The sequence below is a fragment of the Tupaia chinensis genome, unplaced genomic scaffold (genome assembly GCF_000334495.1).
Source record: "Tupaia chinensis unplaced genomic scaffold, TupChi_1.0 Scaffold000459_1, whole genome shotgun sequence".
In the NCBI taxonomy this organism is placed as follows: domain Eukaryota; kingdom Metazoa; phylum Chordata; class Mammalia; order Scandentia; family Tupaiidae; genus Tupaia; species Tupaia belangeri.
Window position 1 is genome coordinate 1,808,930 of NW_006159968.1, and position 21,984 is coordinate 1,830,913.

A 21,984-nucleotide genomic window follows, 5' to 3' on the forward strand; every position below is an offset into this window, starting at 1 on the left:
CTGTGCTTCAGTTTCCTCAAGTATAGGATAAGAATAAGCATATTTACTCCATTCATTTGTTGGGATGACTCAGTGAGAATCAATAAAGCAGTTACATGTGTCGAGATTCCAGTAAATAGTAACATTCGTTAAAATCACAATTGCTATTTCAGAGTCCTTGTGAAAATTAAATGAAGTAACAGATTAGAAAAATACCTTTTAACTTATAAAACACTATACAGATGTCAGTTATTATTATTTATAGTATTTATTGCTACTCAAACTAAAATGAAAAGTAGTGAAATATTCTCCAGCCTAAAAAAGGCCTTGGGGGTGGACATTTTGCTTAGGCCAAGAATATCTCTAAAGTACGTGAGCCTGCCTCTCCACTGTCTCTCCACGGCAGCCCCGCACTGCTAGGCACGATCAGTTGTTGATCAGCGGGCACTGAGATTGTTGATCATTCACACCCATCCAGGCAGTTACAGCTGAATGGCACCATTTCAAATCACACCCAGGGGTGTTGAGCTTACTCATCTTTTGATAGCAACAGAATCTTGTCATTAGAAAAAGTCTATCTCACAGAAGCATTAGAGCCTCATGGAATGAGAACACTAGAGGGATTTTAATAAAAGTCATCATACTTCTGTTACAGATCTTAACCTCACTTTGTGCTGTTTAAGTACATTTAGATGTGGCTGGGCACATTATTTTATTATCTTCTTCTTCTTATTATTATTATTATTACTATTCAGTATGAATGAGAATACCAGGATAGTTAAGAGACCGGACTTGAGAGAAGTCCAGAGGCAAATCGCACAGGCCTTGTCACTGAATGTCCAGCCAGCTGTCCCCACTCTCCCTGCTGCACCAAGCTGGTCTATTATCAGGATAATTCCACAAACATCGTTAAACTCCTCCTATGTGCCAGATGCCACAGGGAACCAGAACATGATTAGGCCTGAAGGAATTTTCCAACTGATGGGGAGGGGAAGCTTCTGCTTTTTTTCTTTTCTTTTCCTTCCCCTTTCCCTTTTCCTTTTCTTTTTCTTTTTTTTCTTTAACGCGCTCTCTCGTCTCTCTCCTCTCTTCCCTGCTTTCCTCCTGGTGGGTATTTGCTGGTTGCTCTGGCCATTGGATGTGCTAGTGCTGGGTGCCAGTCACTGACAAAATAGGAACACTCCCTGCCTTGTTGAAACCTGCAGTTTTTGCAAGTCAGACCAACAGAGAATTGGGGAAGGCTGGTGCTGAAAAAGTTTCAGCCTGATACCCCCCAACACTGTACACTGACTTCTCTCATGAGAAGACTTAGATGCTTTGTTCTTAGACCGAGTTCACAAGAATCTCTGTGCCCTTCCCAGAAGATAAACTGTACATTTATCTTTCAAATTCCTTGTTAAGTTACCCCTTTGTTTAGAAAAGATGCCTGTTTTCTCCTTTATGTTTCCACTGGAGTCATGGTCTCCCATATTAGAGCCATGGTCTCCCAAATGGGATGCATAAGGCAACCCATTAGAGCACACGGAAAAAAAATTGAATATTTATTCATAAATATCATTTAGGAAATTTTACTGTTTGAAAATAATTTTGTATTTATAATGTATAGATTAGTAGACTCATCTATGTATATAATTAATGATTAAGTATGAATGCACTGGGATGTGTTCTTATTGTCTAGTGAATGGTCAAGAGATTGGCGGCGACCATGCTAGATGAGCCCTATTCTAGTGAGCTGAAGAAGAAGGTCATGCTAGGATGTCCCCAGGGGCCCATGGTTTTGAAGAGGTCGGCAAAGTTCTTCCCTTAGTACAGTTGTAGGTCATTCTGGCAAAGACCCAGCTGTAGACAGATGGCACCGCCTCTGCCATCCTTCATTTCCCCTAATGCCATATGGCATGAGCCTGTTCTGGGGCAAGGGCCATTTGAATAACTGAAGAACCCACATTTAGGCAAAGGACAGGGTCAGGGTTGGGAGCATGGATTGGTCTACCCTTTGCAGGGGGAATAGGAGCATGCAGCCCGTCCATCAGACTCTGACTCAGTGAAACAAAAGGATGAAAATCCAACTGGCTGACCCTTAACCAGGGAAAACCACTCCACATCAATGGAGGAGCAGAAAGAGGTTACAGGCAAACCCAGCAGTGCCTATCTAGGCAACAGGCAATGTGAGAATAAATGGAAAGGCAGGTAGGGGTAAAGGACCTAGCAAGGAATCCATAGAAAGGTCAAGGACAGTGCAGGGGATGGGAGGCCAGAGCAGAAAAGAGGTGGCTCAGAAATGATGGGAGGAAGGCTGGTTGTCAACCGGTTCCAGTAGGTTTGAGAAGTGCAAAGATGCAGGTTACTGATGACTGGCAGATGTTGAAGTCACTTCCAAATCCAGACACAATGCAACTGAAGTCATCCCAGAGTGAAAAGAATTGAGAAGGCACAAAAAGAATACCCTGGGAAGCACTTTGAACGTCCAGCCTTGGTGAGTTCACATCGCTCAGCTTGTTTCAAAAGGCACCCTTCTGAATCAAGGGCTCCTCAGACTGTCTCTGTATGTAAGGTTCCTGAGCCTCGAGCTCCCGGCAGCACTGTCAGCAGTTTCTTTTGGTTTCCCTTAATACCGGAACCCCCACCACATGCCTTATCATCAAGGTTCATTGTGTTCTTGTTTGACATCTGCTGAACTCCCTAGGGCAGGGCATTTGTCACTCCACCTTTGTCTCCACCCAATACTTAGCCCCATGGCTCCTTTGAATGAATATCCATTTTAATAAATGAAGCACGTGAGTCAGAATCTAGGAAATAAAAAGGTTTGCATGTTAGTGCATCTAGAGGTAGTTAGTAAGGAAAGTACAGTTGCAAAAAACTAAAACTGCACTTTGCTTGGAAAACTTCCTGACCTCTGGGAAACCTGCTGACCTCTGTATCAGCCCTTGCAAAACTGCAAGGTAGTGGGTTTAGGTTGAGCAATGACAGAGGAAATAGACCTAATGAATCAATTGATTTGTGCAACGCTTCATAGAAGAGAGGTACAGAGTGAAAATTAACTTTCTACTTGTGTTGTTGTTGTTTTCCTGAGAACGTTCTTCCCAAAGAAACACAAAGACTCTGATGATACAAACGTTTAGGTTCCACTTCAGATGGACAGTTCAGCTCTTCTGTATGGGCCACCTATCCAACTTTGGAGATGGTTCCAGAAATACAAACTCTTGTCCTCAGGGAAACAGTAGGGACAGGTCTCCCCCAGATAGTTTTCACAGTTAGCTTGTTGTCTTTCTCAGAGGTGAAAAGTCAATATTTACTATTTATGTACTTTCATTCAAAGGTATGACCTTCATCTATTCATTTTCTTCAATGGAACATCTCTTTTGGGCTCAGCTGTGTGTTTGGCTTAGTGGTCATGTGTTGGACATGCCTTTGTCTTCCCATGTGTGTGCTCCAATCTGAAAGGAAAGCAGAAATTCCCACCCAGTGGAATGTCCTGTGCTCCTTGCATTACAATGTGTGGTTTATACACACTATTGTGTGGGACCTTGAGACCAAGTACTTTTAGTAACATTTTTCAAACTCAGAGAGACTCAGAAACCTGTGCAAGCTCCCAGCTCCTAAGGATCTTGAACTTTCTCGTTCATGACTCAATATCTAACATGCCTTGTTACTGAGGTGCAGACGTAACTCTCAGAAGTGTTCTAAAATAAAATAATCTCTTTGAGGGGAGGTCAGGGAATACATATGCACAAGCTCTGGGCTGTGCCCAAGGGCACCTGGTCCCTGTGCCGTTGTAGGAGGAAGGACATTTATACAGGGATGGGAAGGGCAGGGCAAAGTTCACAGTGAAGAGATGGAGCCAGTCTGAAGTGCAGTGGCCAAAAGCACCAATGATGAAAGGGGTACGGAGGCACTGGGTGTCCATGCTATCATGGGAGCTGGCAGGGAGGATGGAGAGCAGACTGACAAGCATTGAATGCCAGGGCAAGGGATGAAGTTGGCCCTGCATCATGAACAGGTGCTTGAGGAAGACGGCAACAGGACTGAATCTTGTTTGGGGACACAGGGCTGGAAGCATCAAGGGGAAGAGGTAGGATGTAGGAAGTCCTGATAGGATGTAATAGCGAAATAGTGTAATAATGATTAATAGTGATAGTGAACTCACTGTTTCTAGTGCCAGGAAGCATAGACCCTGTGTGGTCTCTCTCATTGGCTGATGATCAAGGGCAAGTAAATTAAAGCTTATGGGCCTCATTTGCTTCAGGTGAAGTCTAGACCCAGAGTAATGGGAAGAATGAACAGGTAACAGGCAAAAGCCAAGTTTCCTTCCTGGCATTCCCCAAATATTAGTTCCCCTCCCTTCATTCTGCTACCTGAACACGACAAGCATTTCTAGCCCCAGACCTTGGCACTTGCCATTTCCTTTATCTGACGGGTCTTCCTGTTGGTCTCTACTCTGAAATCACTCAGCTTGTTTCAGAAGGCACTCTTCCAAGACAAGAGTTCCTCGCACTGTCCCCCTCCCCTCCGCTGCCTTCTTTGACATTACTCCTCCATTTCTCTAACTCGTACCTGCAATGGAGCCTGACACATATTCGTGGAAGTGGCTTGACAAACACTTATCAAATAAGTGATGAATGGATGAATGGGTCAGTACACATTCAGCCATAGAAGAGCCATAAACTTCTCTATCAGAGAACTTCCTGTTGGAATGGAGTCCAGAAATTTTAACCCCTTTAGGTATGAGAATCTCACCAACAGTTTCATAGCATTCAGCGCAACACCTTACATTCAATATATGCTTATTGGACTCCCCTACCAAGTGTATTTTCTCCATTAAGGAACTTCCTAATCCCGAGGCTGCCTATCTCATCTTCTAACTTTCTCAACACTTATGTTGAAAGAAGAAGAAAAAAAGGAACAACTAAGAATCTGCAAAGACTGAATGAAGCTGTAAACCCTGGCCCAGCATGGGGCTTGGGCAAGGAGTCCTACTGACCTCAACTGGGGAAATACAACTGGCTCCCAACAGCATTAAGTGTGTTCAGCTTACTCCTGACCTAAGAGAACACTTTGCTTCAGTAAAGGTGATGACCACATCATCACATTTAGTCAAGCAACCCTCAACCTATGCATGACTGGAATCTTGGTAACCTGCCTATGGACATTCGTCTGAACCCTACCAGTTAATTAATTTGTAAAGCCCTCTGGAAATCAGTCACTGTCTACACAGGTGGCTCTGTGTGTCTGTGAATGCCACAGAATGACCTCCTGGTATGTTGTCACTGGCCAGTGCAGCAAAGTCTGAGCTGACCCCATGCTTAGACTCCAGGCCCTTAGTGGCGACATCGCCTGCTAAATGATTTTGTCTTTGCTTCTTGTGCCCAGTAAGTCAATGACCTTAAATGACAAGCACACAACTGACACATAACTGAAATTAACAATCTGGTCGTATTGTGCCTCTGTGTTTCTGGTTCCCATGTGAAACTGGGAGCTCACATCTGCTCTGGCTCCTCTCCTGGCTTCTTCCCTATTAGTGCTTTCTGTTACACCCTGGGGTTTTGATATGGGTGTCTATTTCCTCTACTAGATTTTAAACTCCTTGAGGGCAGGGAGGGATAGAGCTGCATTCACACTATAGCTGTGGATTCCCTCCTTGTTTGTCACCCTAGTGCAGGTTAGACATGCAAGAAGTTTGCAGTAGATGTTTGGTAAATTCAGTAATTAGGCAAGCATGCAATGGGAAGAATTTTCTGCTGGACTGGAGAGCAAGGACATAATGTTAGATTCAAGATCCTTGGAAATAGAGCCTAGTCCTGCCTAGCAAAGTATGCAATACACGTACACTGTCTGTCACATAGTGAGTGTGAACAAGGTTTGTTGAATGAATGGATGAAGAAATGTATGTCTGAATAAATGGCGGTGTTCTTGTACTCAAGGTCTCTTTTGTGGATGAGAAACAGCTGTGTGAACTATGAAGAACTGTATGGAAAGTGGGTGATGGAGGAATGATGAGTGTTCTACAGAAGTTGGAGATGCTGCTTAATGATACACCCTCCCTGCCTGGCCTGGGCCTCTGTTGGGAGAAGGCCATCTCTTATCCTCCTGGAGGCCCTGCCTCTCCTGTGCCTGAGAGGCTCTTATACTCTCTCTCCCCAGATCCTTCCACCAAATGACTCCCTTCCTAAAGAGGCAACTCATATCTGCCTACCACCTTAGCTTCCTGGCCCTGATTCCAGGGAGTCCTGAACAGGACACGCACCTGTCCCCTTCCTGGGTCACCTGTGTGGTGGTAGAGAGGGAGAACAGTGAAGTCATCCTACACACAGCCTCATTCGAGTCCAGCACTGAGCTGTGTGCCCTGCATGACAGGGTGACTGCACAGATCCAGGTCTATGTGCAAGCAAGACTTAGCGACCCTAACCAGCATGTCACAGCCAGGGGAGAGCCACTTCACTGGCTCTCAGTTGTCTAAACTTGGCACCTCTGCGGGATGTTTGTAATCCAGCGGGTCCCAATCAGGGCAACTTTTCTCATGTGGACACTTTTGACAATTCCAGGACATTCTGGGCTGTCATAACCTGGGAGGAGGGTTCTCCTGATAACTAGGGGTTGGAGCCCAGGGAAGCTGCTGAACAGCATGCAGTGCCCAGCACCAGCCCCACGTCCCCACCTCCCCACAAATGGACTATAGAGATGGTTGGGTCCAAACTGCCAATAATGCGGAGGGGGAGTATATTCTGAGGTCATCAAATTGAGGGCTAAAGTCTTACCCACAGTGACCCACCAGAAAGACTCTAAATCCTGTGCTCTCCCCCTTTAGTCGCATGCTCCCAGTGGAGGGACTGTGTGCTCTAACAGGACCCCCTCTCAGGTCTTGCCTCTCACTGCGAGCCTCTGCCATCGGCTTAGAATGTCCTTGGGACCCAGGACTATGCATGGATTTCAAATATTTTTTGTACCAAAATAAACTCCTACATTAATTTCATTTCCACAAACTTTCTGAACTCCTCTCGATATACAGATCTATGCATACATCCACCCACCCCCCACATACACAAAACATATTATTCTATATGAATATATAAGAATATGGTAACATATTCTCATGTGAATATATAAGAATTTGTGTCTGGGCGTTTTTCCCTTCAACTTCACAGCTTGTGTACAGTCACTATGGTTCCTTCGTGTGCCCCTTGCACCCGGCTTTGTCCAGAGGCTGCTTTTTCTCCTCCTACAGGTCTCAGCTCAGCAATGTCTCCCAGGAAAGTCGGTCCTCCCAACCACTGACCACCTGTGCACAGGGGTCCCTCCGAGACCTTCAGGCATTCACAGCAGCCCCTGGCTTCCCCTGCCCAGCCGTCCCCCCGACTGATGGTTGCCACATTTAGGTCTGTCTCGTGTGACTCCTCCAGAGAAGGGAAGCCCATGGTGCAGGAGCTGTCCCGGTTTGTTCATGGCTTGAATCCCAGTGCCCGGGATAGGGTCTTGATCAACAAAGTTTTGTGGAAACAGCACTGGCACAAGGGAATGGATTCTGATTCTAACCTGAAGTGGATTTCCTGTAACTGAGAGGTCATCGCAGAGCTCAGACCTTCTGGGTCTGAGTCCAAGCTCTTCTACTCTGTGGGAACTGAGAGACACTCCACGTCTGCCTGCATCTCCTGCCTCCTCTTGCTCAAGCGAGCTGCCTGCTCCATCTTTTGCAATATTTCCTGTGTACCTTCCCAGCGTGCTCATCACAGAGTGGGTATTTTCACAAAACATCTACCTAGTACAGAGTGCCTTCTAAATTTAGAAGCGGCCCTGATGTTTTTATTTCATCTCCGCAAACTGCACCGAGTGAGGTTTCCAGATGACTGTTCCAGCCCCACTGGGCAGGCGGAAGCCACAGGGCACTAGCCCTAGACTCAGACCCTGGCTCAGCTTTGGGACTCACTGTGTGACAGTGGGCAAGTCACCTCCTGAGGTGGGAGGGTTGGTGAGGGACCCCTAGAAAAGTGAATGCCTGGACACCACGGGGCATTCCCAATGCAAGAGGGTAGTTTTCAAAGTCCTGGAAGCAGTGTTCCAGAGCATGTCCCATGTACCAACCAGCCCGAGGCCCGTGTGCCTGGGTCTCTGCTTGAAGCTCCCTCACTGTGAGCAGGGAGATATCCTTAGGTGGAGTAGCCCTAGCTGAAAGAAATGCTTGGGACCAGAATTTTTTTTTTCTTCAGATTTTGCAATATTTGCTTGTACTTAATGAGATATCTTGGGGATAGGACCCAAGTTCCAAGTCTAGACATAAAATTTATTCATGTTTCATACACCCCTTATACATATCGCCTGAAGGTAATTTTTTATATTTTCGTATTGCAGCATTTTCTCCACAACCCATCACATGACGTCAGGTGTGGAACTTTCCATTTGTGGTGTCATGTTGACGCTTAAAAAGTTTTGAATTTTGGAGCATTTTGGATTTCAGGTGTTTAGATCAGAGATGCTCAACATGTGTGTGTGTGTGTGTGTGTGTGTGTGTGCACGGATGCATGTGAGGAACATCTAAAAAAAAGTTCATGAATATGCATACTCTAAAAAAAACCATGCATGGCTTTCAAACATTTTTTGTATAAAAATAAACTCCTATGTTAATTCCATTTCCACAAGCTTTCTGAACTCCTCTCGATATACAGGTACATACATGTACGCACATGCATATCACATATATAACCTATCCTCATATGAATATGTGTTTTTATACAGGTAGACTCCAGAAAGTTGAAAGAGTAGAATGTATCCTTCCCTGGTATTCACCAAGGTTTTTTTTGTTGTTTATATATATATATTTTATTATTCATACATTAAATCACTATATGTCAACCCTCGGCCACATTTGCTTTCTGCCTCTCCATTCTCCATGTCTTGATAGACATTTTCCCTTTCAGTGAGTCATTCAGAAATTGTAGCCACCATGACACTTGACCTCCAAGTGCATCAGCATGTGTCACTGAACAACTAGAGCATTCCCCGCCACAACCATGTGTCATTATCACACCCAGTAGAGCGATCACTGATGCAGTGCCATCTCACACGCATGTTCCAACACGTGTGCACGCACACACACACACACACACACACACATACACACACGTATACATATATTCAAATGCCACCCCAATCCCTATGAAGTTCTTCCTAGCTCTTTTCCCTGGTTCCGGGATCCAGCAAGGATCACCCATGGCATCCTGTTGCCACGTCTCTCTGGTCTCTTCTCACCTAGGTGTGGGCAAGCTAGCTCCTTTTTCTTAAACCTCACAGTTTCTCCTGGTTGTAGCACAGCAGAAGAAGGGGCATGCGCTGCCCAGGAAGGCTGTTGGCAGCCCTGTTCTCTGGAGGGCTTGCTGCTAGCTGCTTCTGGCCTCTGACAATGAGAACTAGTTTACAACACATCCAGGGCTAGAAGTGGGGCCAGAGAGCTGTCGTATAGGGAAGCTGTAAAAATTGGGAACAGGAAAGAGAAGGTGCTGCTCACTTTTCTGAGAAGGAACAGCCTTCTCAGGCCCAGCTGGCTCTGGGGATACGTGAGCCCAACTTGCAGCCCCATTTTCCTTTGAATCAGAGAAAAGCCACCAAGATTCTGAAAGCCAGACCTGAACAGGCCACTTAGAATCAAGCTGCCCATATTCTCAAGTGCTCTGTGCACATATTCACAGTGCCTCTATTTTTCCTGTCCTTGCAGAGAGAAGTCTGCTCAGAGTGGTTACTGAAAACAGGAACCTGCCTCCCGCAAGCTCCGCGCCTTCCTCGTTTCTAGCAGAGGAAGTGTGTGGCGGCTGGTTTAGCAACTGCTGCTCTTGATAGCTGGGGCTGCTTCTCCACACCCACGGGAGGCCTGGACGCCTGCTTACTGTGGAGCAGCGGCTGATGGAGCGGCGGTGACTGTGCCCAGCGGCCTTTCTGCAGCTGATGCCTAAGGGAGACCATGCCCAGAGCTTGAAGGTATATTGGGGCATGTGGCAGGGACAGGGCAGGGAGATGTCAGGACCCCTCTGATACACGGCTGGCAGGGGGTGACTTTCTGGTGCAGGGTGAGATCCTGGGTGAAGCCCAGGGCCCAGCACAGCAGCCCAGGCATCACCACCACTCGGCCACTGTGATGGGCGATCCTATGGCAGGTCATCTGGGAGCTTGGGCAGGCTGCCTTCCTGCTGGAAAGAGAATCTTGTGGAGGAAAAGCTTGGTGCCTGGTGGAGTAATTAGAAAGGACAACCAGGACTTGCCACCAGGCTTCCCAGTCACATGACCTTGGGTGAATCATCCAAACCTCTTCGTTTTCTCCTCTGTAAAATGTGACAATGGGACCTAAATCACACAGGTATTGGTCAGACTGAGTGAACTTGCACATGCAGTGTGGCCAGGCCAGTTTCAGAGCACACGGCAGATGCTCAGTGGATGTTCTCAGCCTGGAGTCACGCTGTCTCAGGTGCAGGAGCCGAGGTAGGAGGTGTGACATAGTCACATAGTGACCCCCTTGGAATCTGGTTGTGCAGATCTACTTTGATAAGTGATAGACTGAAGGAAAGACATACGTGCGAGGTATTCTGAAACATAAAATGCTGGAATTGGGACAGATTCCAGAAAGCTAGCATGTTCTAAGGGATGTGTGGCATGTCCCACGTACCGAGAGAGTGGGGTGTCAGGGAAATGATCTGAGCATGGGGCGGTGCAGGTGGATGTGAGCACTTGGCGTCCACTGTCCTGAGCAGCTGGAAAGGGGTGCTGCATGACAAGTTATTTTCCTTCAGTCCTCAGGACAATCCTGGGAGACTGTCACTGTTACCTGCTTTTGACAAATGAGAAAGCAAGATTCAGAGAGATTAAGTGGCTCACCCAAGACCCACGGGGGTGGCAGGTAGAGCCAGCAAGAGTCTCTAAGCAGGAGTCGCTGTGAGAACTGGGGGGAGGAGGACAAAGCCTGTGTTTAAAGCCAAGCTCCCCACTGCAGGAGCAACACAGCCCTGAGTGTGCAAACTGCCACTGTGTGGTTTCTGGGAGATGCTGAGCCATGGGTCTGTAAACTGGGCTGGGTCCTCTGAAAGCTGGGAAGGGATAGCGTGTGGAAGAGCTGCAGATCCTGCCGCGACAATAATCTCATTAGATAAACGCCGCTCAGAGTGCTTGATATGCTCAAAGTGTAATAATAACAGCAGAGCACGTGGGATGGACACGTGGAATCTACTTAAACATCTTCGGATTAAACCGATCTAGAATCAAGGCTGCAAAATAGCATCTGGGAGAGCCGATGGGGCAGCCATTGACACCTTGGCCATTCTGGGTCGACCACTGACAAAGCTGTGAGACTCTGGGCAAGTAACTTTTCCTCTCCAAGGGGCAGGTTCTTCCTGGTTAAAAGACAAACGGATTCCTTGTGTGTCTGTAAGGTTAACTTACATGTAAAATGTAGGCGATGCTAAGATTAAATAGTAGCTATTATATCAGTCCTCCATCAAACAACTCAAGTACATCAATCCTCTGGTATCCCTTGCCAGAGAGCTGTTAACAGACAGTGCGAGGGTCAGATCGCAAAGCAAACGTGCTGGACACGTCCTCTTCGTTTTTCTGAGCACATATTTCTGCTCATTTCTCTATCTGATGTAAATGAAACAGACAAGGGTAGGTTTGCATTGCACAAAACTGAAAATCATTTTCCTAATATAGAAAAAGAAAACTTCCCATCTCTGAGTTGCGAGAGCTGGCAACGTGCTTCCAAAGGGAGGGTGCGTTTCTTAAAGACTTAGAAATTATTCATTCCTGCCTCCCTCCAATCAGCTTCCTGCATTAATAGATGCTGCTAGGTTTTAATGTTTTATTTGACATCCTGCAAGAAATTATTTCCCCTGGCTCTGAAAAAAGACGAAACTAAAAATTTTCGTTACAGTCCTTGTTAGCAACTGGAGGACCCTATCAGTTCTTCATCCAGCTGTCTGTCTATCCATCCACATGCACCCAGCCCTCCCCTTGATAGATCCACATTGTGGCCACCATGTGACTTCTTCCCTCTCCCTCCATCCCGAGAGCTCCAAAGGAGACGAGTACACCATGTCCAAACCACTTCCTGCCCTCTGAGAATTGCTTGAGGGAGGGGGCATATTAGTGATGGTAACTACAGAGAGAAACCGGGGCCCCAGGGGCACAGAGGCTCAACTGTGTTGTCACACAACTTTGCAAAGTCACACTTCCCTTCTTGGAGCCAGGCAGCCTGGACCCGTGGCTGGAGGCCTTGAGATGTGGAGTGGTGTGTGGAGCTGGGGAGACTCAAGAGCTTCAGGAGGAAGTGGGGCTTGTCCTCCCGCTTGACTTTAGGGGCAGAATGACCAGCTCAAATGGGTCAGGCTGCCTTGAAAACAGGCCACCTCCTTGACGCTCCATGCCAGGCACTGTACGTGCAATTCCTACGATTACTCTACCTACCTAAGGAGCATGGGACATGTGCCAGGCACCTGGTAGGTCCTTGTTTTCACTGAGGGATCCCATAGATGGGATCCGGTCCCCCAAAAGCTTCCCAGGAGTGGAGTTAGTCACGGAATACAAAATAAAACAACTGCATAAAGACAACCGTGACTGCCAAGGAGAGAATAAGGAGAGTCCTGGAAAGGGGGCGGGGCACCCAGTTTAATCCTCACGTGAGCCCTGGGAGGTAGATGCATCCATCCCAACCTACCGATGTGCCATCGGCCTGTCCTTCCCCATCCCACCCCTTCCAAGTCACACAGATAACTTGTATCCTCTGAACACCAATCGCCAGCACCCGAGTGTCAGGGCCAGTGCTCAGTCTGCTGTCCCACCAATGCACCATCAGTCTGTCTGCTGAATACTTGTGTGGGACCCTCAAGCATGCAAAAGGTGGCACCTAACTCTGTCATAAAAAGGATCAATTCAGCTCTGCACAGCCTTCCATTCACTGCTTTGTGCCTAAAGACATAAGAGGTATCCTGCCATCAAATCCTGCCATCACCACCTACCAGCTGGGGGACCTTTGACAGGTTATACCTGGCCTCAGTTTCCCAGTTACACAAAGCGCTGAAGTGTAAGGACGCATACTGCTTAGAGTTGTGGAGGTCAAATGGAGAGGACATAGCAAACACTTCAGACTTACAGTCTCCCAGTGGACAGCAACTCCTGTCTTTCCCCTGCTGTGCACCAGGCCTCACCAAGAGTCACCACTGGTCTGTGATAGACACTGGGAGCCCTCCATCTGGTCTGCCCAGTGGTTACAGAGCAGCAACTGACACCCAAAGAAGGAAGTGGCTTGCCTAATGTCCAGGAGAAGTGACTAGGCCCATGCAGTTTCTAAAGATGTAATGTATAGAAGAAAAGAATTTGGAAAAACTGGGTAACTCTTTCTCTTCACAGTACTGGAGTCACCCTTTCAAATGACTTTGTGATATAACAGTGACAACTACAGGGCTCTGAGCACAAGGTGATGGCCCTGACAGCTAGATCTGTGGCTGGACACTAGGGATAAGGGGTGACCCACCCCTTCTGTGAACTTCACAGTAGCCAGGAGAAGAGTGCCTACAGACACAGGACAATGGGCTGCCAGTGGGTCTGTGCCAATCTCTGGCCCCAGTGGTCACATCCCTAAGAGTATCTGTTATCACAATGAAAATTATGTAAATCTAGGATGAAAGCAAGTGAAGGAATTGGAGTTGAGAGCAAAAGAATCAGGATTTGAAAGCCATCTCTGAACCAACCAGGGGATTCTGAATAAGTTAGCCTGAGTCTCCATTTTTTCATTTATAAAATGATGGGCTCTTTGAGACATGGAATGAGTCTGTGTGCTTTAGACATCTCATTTAGGCCCTCTGCAGAGTATTGGGTCATCAGCAAAGTCATGACACATTATTGCATAGAATAACATAGAAAAATGTGCCACGACTGTCCCGGTGACCTAATACATAGGTGTGCCTTCATGGCACTGACCGTCAAGCAGGGGAAGCAGTCAAGAATCAAATACTCCCACAGCTAACTACCAAGCTATCTGCTCCAGAGCCAGGCAGGCAGTTGAGGTGGGTTGAGAGAGACTAGCACCAGTCCCCACCTGGTGGCCGGCCGTTGTTTGTTTGCTTTTTAGAGATGTTTTTGCTATAGGGCACATATGCTTGCCAGAAAGACAGAGAGAGACAGAAAGTGAGAAATCACCCCCCGGGGGGATGGCCACTCTGCAATCTCTTCTCCTCCGTTCTCCTCTCGGGATCTTGGGCATGCACGTACACACACCCAGCGTGAGTTTAAGCCACCAGGTCCAGGACTCGAACCTCAGTCAACTACATGGGAGTCCAGCGACATAGCCATTATGCCAAATGCTGGTCCCTGTTTGTTTGTTTTTAAGAGAGATTTTTGCCATAAGGCTCACTGAGCTCACTAGAGAGACAGAAACAGAGACAAAGTGAGAAATCAGCCCCCAGAGGGGATGGCCATATTGCAATCCTTTCTCCTTTATTCTCTTGGGATCTTGGGCACACATGCACACGCACCTGGCATGAGTTATAAGTTGCCGGGCCTGGGACTCAAACTGTGGTTGACTATGTGTGAGCCCCACAATGTAGCCATTACACCATCTGCTGGTTCCCCTGTCAACCTGTTAACAGTCCAGTGCCCAAGCCCTATGAGAGGAATGCTGAGGAGTCCAGGTGTGGGGCTCAGGCTTCCAGGTGCCTGAAGAGTGAATCACAGGGGTAGAACCCGGGAGCGGAAGGCCGGTCATCAGTAAATGCCGTATTAGATAAGAGGTCGATTTTGATCTTCCTCCGTAAATCTATGAGCAATGCGGGTGATTCACACGTCTGAATCAAAAGCAAAACGAAGTCATGCTGGGAAAGATGATGTAATAAAGCAATCACAAACTAGCGCCCCACGGCCTGGCTGCCCGGCAACCGCCAGCATCTGCATGGACGTCTCTACTCCCCTCCTTCTCCACGGGAACGCACAAGTTTCACCGACCCGTATTGGAAACAAAGCCATCTAACCTGTATTTCCTGTTTGCCCATCCTATGTCATGGCTAGTATCAAAATAAACGTCTTAGAGACTGCTTTTTCATCGCTGACACGTGTTTTATGAGCCAACTTTCAGGTCCTGTGGGATCCAGGATCTGGCCTGGGGCCTGAACCCACATGGTTTTTGTCAGAGGATGTGTTCAGAGTCCATCGGATTCTCAGACTGAGTAGCATCCTACCCACCGCCCCTGTGTGTTGAGGGTGCTCTGTGGATGAAAAGCTGATCGAGAAAGAAAGAAATGGAGGGGGGTTCTTTTCGCTGTAGTGAAGTCGTAAAGTGAGCTCGGGACGCTCCTTACTGCTCGCCCTGCGTGCCAGGCGCCCCTCACAGACTGCCCGCTGCTGCTGCACGCCTGGTGGCGAGGCACCCGTGTCAAGCGCAGGCACTCCACGGCGTGCTGGGCCTCCCACACCTACTCTCACTAACCCTTCCTCATGAAAACCCAGCAAGTTTTTAAAAATAACTTAAAAAACTAGAAAGAGAGGTTCAATGGCAAGGAGTGAAGTTGACTTCACCTCAGCATAGACTGGCCCCCAAACTGGCTTCTTTCCATGGTCTCTCTTGTTTAAAAAAATAATTATTTTTATTTCACTTTATTTAATTATTTTAATTTGACCAGAGAGGGACAGAGCGAGAGGGAGGGAAAGACAGGGAAAGTGAGAAAGTGAGAAAGCAAACTGTCAGGTCTGGGACCTGAATCACGGTGGGCCATGTGGGAGTCCAGCGCCCTTAACCACCATGCCGCCTGCTGGCCCCTCCACCCCTTGAAGTTCCCCAGTATGCATCACAGGACACGTCTACCTTACTCTGGCTGCGGGGTACACTCGGCCTCCCTGTTAGCCTGAGAGAGTATGAGATCCCTGTCTGGATAGAAGAGGTCAGACACAGGCTTCTGCACACGGGTCAGGCCTGGTGGCCAGGCTGACAAGTGGGCAATGGCTCTCAAAGAGTGTTCAGGGTGCTGGACAGGGAGCCATGGCAGTTGTCCGAAATCACTGTGGGGCCTTGAGTGGGTTGCTTGCCCTCTCTGAGCCTCGTCTTTGTAATATGAGGGAGCCGAGTTGTTATTTTCCACTCTATAATGTTATGGTATCCCAGGACTGACGTGTCCTTTCAGAGGCTAGGTGCTGCACCCTCAGCCCCCGGTCAACGACTTGCTTTTATTTATTTTACGTATCGAGCTTCTGATGAAGCTTTCTTTAAAGTGCAGTTTGAGACAACAGGCTTGAGTATTTCAAAGGAGAGGAGGTCAACTTTTCCTCCCAGGGACTTTCCTGAGGCTGCGATTCTGGTCAGGCACGAGGAACTGGAGCGAGGTGGGCAGCCTCTCGGCGGCAGCCTGCTCGTGTAGGTGCCCCAGGAACGCAGGCAGGACCATAGTCCTCCTCCCAGTGCAGGGAAAGGACAAGAGGAGGTGGTGGGGGTGGGAGCAGACAGACAGTCTGCCGTGGCACCTGCCCTGTGAGGAGAGCAGGGAGAAATCTGGGTCACAGGGCCAGGGCTGGCGGTCCTGGCATCCCCAGCCTCATGCTCAGGGACTCACAGCTGCTGAGCGAGGTCAGGATGTGGTGGGGTGCCCCGGAAATCCTGCCACTTCGTTGCAGGGGGAACCAACTGATGCTGTGCCCCCCATGCCAGCTCTTATTTTTCCTAAAGCAAAGGTCAGGGCATAGGCAGCTCTGAGTGAGTCCTGAGTAAGTGTATCTGTCGTGGCTGGGTGAGGAGGAGAAGTTGCGGCAAGAGAGCCAGGAGGGTCCACTGGACCCATTTGCTGATCCCATTGTATTAGAGAACCTGAGGCCAGGAGTGGGGAGGGACTTGACTCAAGATTGCCAGTGAGCTAGCTGGCCACCCAATCCCCACAAGGGACCTAGTTTGGTAAGTGTTCAGTGATCATTTGCTAAATGTATCTCTGCTTTAGATCTGATCTGTAGCTCAACGCCCCTAAACAACCCTGTAGGGCGTGTATCTGTTTCCCAAATGGACGGCTTTGCAAATCTAGGCTGAGAGAAGTGAAGCAACTTGCCCGAGGACACACAGCCAGCAGGCCCAGAGCTGGACTCTGAATTCGGACACGGCTGTTTGCAGACCTCTTCCGGGCTCTCTTCCCACATTTTTCAAAATAAAAGCAACTCATTCACATGGGAGAAAATGCGGAGCTTCAGAAATGTGCGAGGAAAGAGGACGTCAGTAAAGGTGCCTGTCAGGTCACTGTCCGGAGAGCGCACTTACACACGTTTTGGAAAACTTCCCTTAATACTGTTCTATCTATCCATCCATCTATCTATCTATCTATCTATCTATCTATCTATCTATCTATCTATCTATATACACCGACAAATCACATCTTTATAAAATTAGGATACCAAGTGTAGCTAGTATTTCCTGGGAGTCATTCACTTCATCCCATCAAGTAATAGTTCTTCAGAACAGTGCTATAAAAACCTGTAAAACCTTCTGAATGATTCTCTCCTGCCTCTTTGACCATAGTAGGGCTCTCTCCTTCCTGTTCCTTCTGTTCTCCCAGACCTGGGGCTCTGTCCATTGCCAGGGGACACCCAACAGGTCCTCTGGACTTCCATTTTCCTGTCTTAGAAGTTCCCCCAAAAGTTGATAGGTCTTGAAGTGTGCGTTGATGACTTTGAGAAATCACTTTTTTGTTGCCTTCTCAGATGGGACCAGAGGGCAGGAAGGCAGGGCTGCACTTACTGGTGGTTAAGAGCACAGGCTTGGAGCTGGGTAGACCAGCTTTACTCCTACAGATCATAAAACCTTGGACAAAATTATTGAACTTATTTCAGCTCTGAGTGGAGTGTTGGGAGCAGTCTGGACATGGTGGTTGGACGGTGCTGAGTGTCGTGCATGGCAGACAGGAAAAACTGAACCATGGTGGCAGTGGTTGCCCTTCGTGTCTCCACTACAGTTGGAGTTAACGCCCATAGTGGGCACTGAGGTTTCTCTCCCTGTGGCATCCTGTTCTTATGCCTGTGAAGGTCCTATGAATGTGCTTACCTCTGTCATTGCTATTTTTTTGTTCTTTCTCTAATTGCCACAGGGAGTGTGCCCCTGCCAAAGAGAGATAGAGAGGCAGAGAAAGAGAGAAAGGGAGAGCTAGAAAAAGGAGGAGACAGCATCTCCTATGGGGAGTGGTCCATGCCACAATCCCTTCTCCATCTCCATCCTGCTGGGATCTGGAGCAGTCATGCATTTCTCAAGTCTCTGGGGCCAAGACTCAAAGTGTGGTTGGCCATGTGGGATCCAGCTCCCTAAACTACCAGGCTACGGGGTAAGCCCTAGTTGTCATAGTTTGTGAAAGAAATTTCTAAAGCCTGAGTGGGTTTCACATCAATTTCAACTGCCACCAAGGGTTCTGCCCTGGTTTTCCTTGAGTGTCAAGACCCACATTCCCCAGACTAGAGTTCCACGAGTTCTCTCCCCTTTGGCATTCAATTGACTGGGCTTGGGCTACCTTCCCAATGGCGAGGCTCAAATTAAACAAGGTACACAGAACTACCCTGGGATGCTGCTCCCAGGAAGGAAGGTCCTGAGAAGCCTGGCCCCTGCATTTCTGAGATAATGCAGAGCATGCAATGAAGGGATCCCAGACCTGGTCAAAAGAAGCCAGACTCAAAGTGTGGTTGGCCATGTGGGATCCAGCTCCCTAAACTACCAGGCTACGGGGTAAGCCCTAGTTGTCATAGTTTGTGAAAGAAATTTCTAAAGCCTGAGTGGGTTTCACATCAATTTCAACTGCCACCAAGGGTTCTGCCCTGGTTTTCCTTGAGTGTCAAGACCCACATTCCCCAGACTAGAGTTCCACGAGTTCTCTCCCCTTTGGCATTCAATTGACTGGGCTTGGGCTACCTTCCCAATGGCGAGGCTCAAATTAAACAAGGTACACAGAACTACCCTGGGATGCTGCTCCCAGGAAGGAAGGTCCTGAGAAGCCTGGCCCCTGCATTTCTGAGATAATGCAGAGCATGCAATGAAGGGATCCCAGACCTGGTCAAAAGAAGCCTAGTTGGAGAAGGGTTGCTGTCAGGCACATTCCTTGTGGCTGACAGCAACTCTGTAGGCAGTGATTCCCCGCCCCCCGGCCATATGGCAGCTACGTGCTGACCAGAGTTCATCCCAGTGGACAGACAGCAGCAGGATCCTGAGAAAAGGGTATGGGTTCTGAAATCAGGAGATGTGAGGTTCTATGAACAGCTGGGAGCATATGGACAGGTGTGCTCACCTCTGACATCTCTTAGAAGGTACAAGAGGAATATCTGCCCCAAGGGTTGCTGGGAAGATGAAATAGAACCATGTCAACAAACTGTCCACCAGAAGGTGGGCATGGTACACATTATTGCCTTCCCTTGCTCCCGAAGAACATAAAGACAAGCTTGGGCTCTGTCCAATAGGACTTCGTAAAACTGTGACAATGGCCCTCCCCTTCTAATACCTTTCAAAAAGCCACTGAGCCTTGACTTTTGGAATTCAATGGGCTCATAAGGCTTTCTCTTTGGAGATTAGCTTTTCCACACATCTCCTTTACCAGAAGACGAAACCGAGGCCCCAGGTCACACAAACGAGACTGCACGGGTCCAGAGGCTGGAGGGAGAATAAAGTGAACACCAGCTATTACCCGTTGGCCTGGAAACCTAGGAGTTAATGCCATAACGAAAGGGGAGAGAGACCTCAGGAATTTCCAGGGCCAGTGTTAATTAACTCGCTTCTCTTTTGCCCTTTTCCTTTTGTTCCTAGAAGCAATTATGTCTCTGTCCCCTCTCCCACTTCTAGCCACTGCATAAAACTGTCACAGATTAAATCAAATTGTTCAGCCTTTTCATTAAGGAGGTTCCAGCTCTCATTCTCTGGAGGGCATTTCCACTCTTCTCAAGTAATAGCCTCTTTTAGATAAATTAACCCCTTCTTGGAGACTCCAGAAGCCAGCAAACACCTGATAAGGGACTGTGGAGACCTGATGGGGCTTTCCTGGGTGGGATGCAGGCCAGGTCCAGACCATGCTCTCGCCGAGAGTGAGCTCTGCATGACTGTAAGCTGGGAGAGACCCCAGAGATAAGGGGAGAGTGAAAGAACCCAGGCTCCTAGGGTTGCCTCGATCTTTCTAATGCCCCTATTATGTTTCTTTCTTTGGAATCCACTTTAGTTTTCCCATCCTACACATGCTAGTTTCAACTTTTTTCTCCTGTTCTGGATTCCAGGAATCCCCCCGAAAAGCTCCCCAATGTCTGAGAAGAACAATCAATGCTGGGAAGGAGGTGATATCAGAATCCACTTTTGAGGGTTAGCAACGTTGTTGCCGGACTAGTTCGGAGGAATAGTCATGATGTAGAGATGGGGAGAGGTCAGACAGTTGGAGCCTGCTGCATGGAGATGGTTCAAGGGACAGGAGGCAGAGGGAGGTGAAGGCTAGTGGGGCCAGAGGGAAAGTGCACGCAGGGCGCCTGGGGCAGATTCATGGTACAACTACTAGGTGTTTGATGACACCAAGCACGAAGTGTGAAGCTGCAAGAACAGAAGGCCTTGTGGAGGGAGCAGAATGAGGCTGTGCCCTGTGGTGTGGGCACACTGGAGTGTGGGAGGTGCAGGCGAGACACACGTAGTTTCAGTTATCTCTGCATGCACAGGGATTTCTCCAGAAGTCCAAGGTCTACTTGGGGGCAGACAGGAAGCTGAGAAATGAGGGCTCCAGATGATGGGTTCCAGAAAATACTAAGAGGAAGGTGAAGTAGCAGGACTATGGAGGAGTCTGTGCATGTTACATGGGTGCTTTGTGTAGAGTTGCGTGGGGGAACTGTGCATGCACATGCATGCTTTGTGTAGGAGTGTGTGGGCATGCTTCATGAAGAGCCTGTGTGTGTCATGTCACACACATGCTCTGTTAAGGGCTACAAGCTCATCGGAGCTGAAGAGTACCTGGTTTGCTCCCTTCCTGGAGATGCTTCCTCAGAGGCAGCACTTGTGGGTTCCAGTCCTTCCACCTGCCCTGTTTCTCAGCATGTTTTAGGGGCACGTTTTCTTGTGTATTTATGAGGCTGGGGACTGGAGATAAGACCACTGGTCCTGGAGTCACGGCAAATCCACTAAAACCTGCCCACCCGGGCAGGAAAGGTCCTGCCAGGCTCAAAGATATCTGCTTGGCTGTTTTTTTGTTTTGTTTTGTTTCTTTGAGAAGTTTTTTGCTATAAGTGCATGCATTCGCCAGAAAGACAGAGAGAGACAGAAAGCCAGAAATCACCTCCCAGAGGGGATGGCCATGCCACACTCCCTTCTCCTCCATTCTCCTCTAGGGATCTTAGGAACGCATGCACATACGCCTGGAGTGATTTTAAGCCACCAGGTCTGGGACTCGAACCTCAGTTGACTACATGGGAGTCCAGCAACATAGCCATTACACCAAATGCTGGTCCCCCCCTGGCTATATTTGTGAGGAGCATAGAGGCAAGAGCAAAGAAAGAAAGGCCATACCTCGAATTTCCCAGGGTTCATTCACCTTTACTGTCACCAAGGTAGAGAGGACCTGAGGCAGACGGGACTCATGACCCGCTTTACACACATGGCCCATCCTGGACTCCCCCTCTGCAGCGTAGTAGGAGTTCATAGCTCTTGCAAGCTTTGACATATCTTAGTAACGTTAAGATGTACTAGTTTTGAGCTGTAGGTGGTAAGTTGTTGATGTAAATGTTTGGAATATATACACTTCTTAAAAATGCCATGTTGGATTTCTTTATTTCTTAGTATATTAGGAATTTCACCTCATACCACCTCTCTCCCCCAAATTAGGACAAAATACAGAGCTCCCTCAACCCCAGAAAGGTCTTGTTCTTGGAACGTCATTCTTTCTAGAATGTGTACGAGTTGGGCCTAGGGACAGAATGTGAGGCCAGCCCGAGAGTTGGACGGGCTGGCCTTTGGACCCTTCTAAACTCATGAGCTTTGACCCTAAGCTGCAGACACAGGATGGTGGGGGAGCAGTG

At 48.1% G+C, this 21,984-nt stretch overlaps 2 protein-coding genes across 2 annotated transcripts in view; one reads left to right on the forward strand and one right to left on the reverse strand.

The window, feature by feature from the left end:
* TG (thyroglobulin) overlaps positions 1 to 21,984 on the reverse strand; it is a 262,258-nt gene that overhangs the window by 57,990 nt on the left and 182,284 nt on the right. The gene's annotated exons all lie outside the window — the stretch shown is intronic.
* The window catches only part of SLA (Src like adaptor), a gene marked incomplete at its 3' end in the record, with an annotated part of 35,876 nt that continues 23,602 nt past the window's right edge, over positions 9,711 to 21,984 (forward strand). Inside the window, 1 exon segment of the mRNA XM_027774588.1 lies at positions 9,711 to 9,939.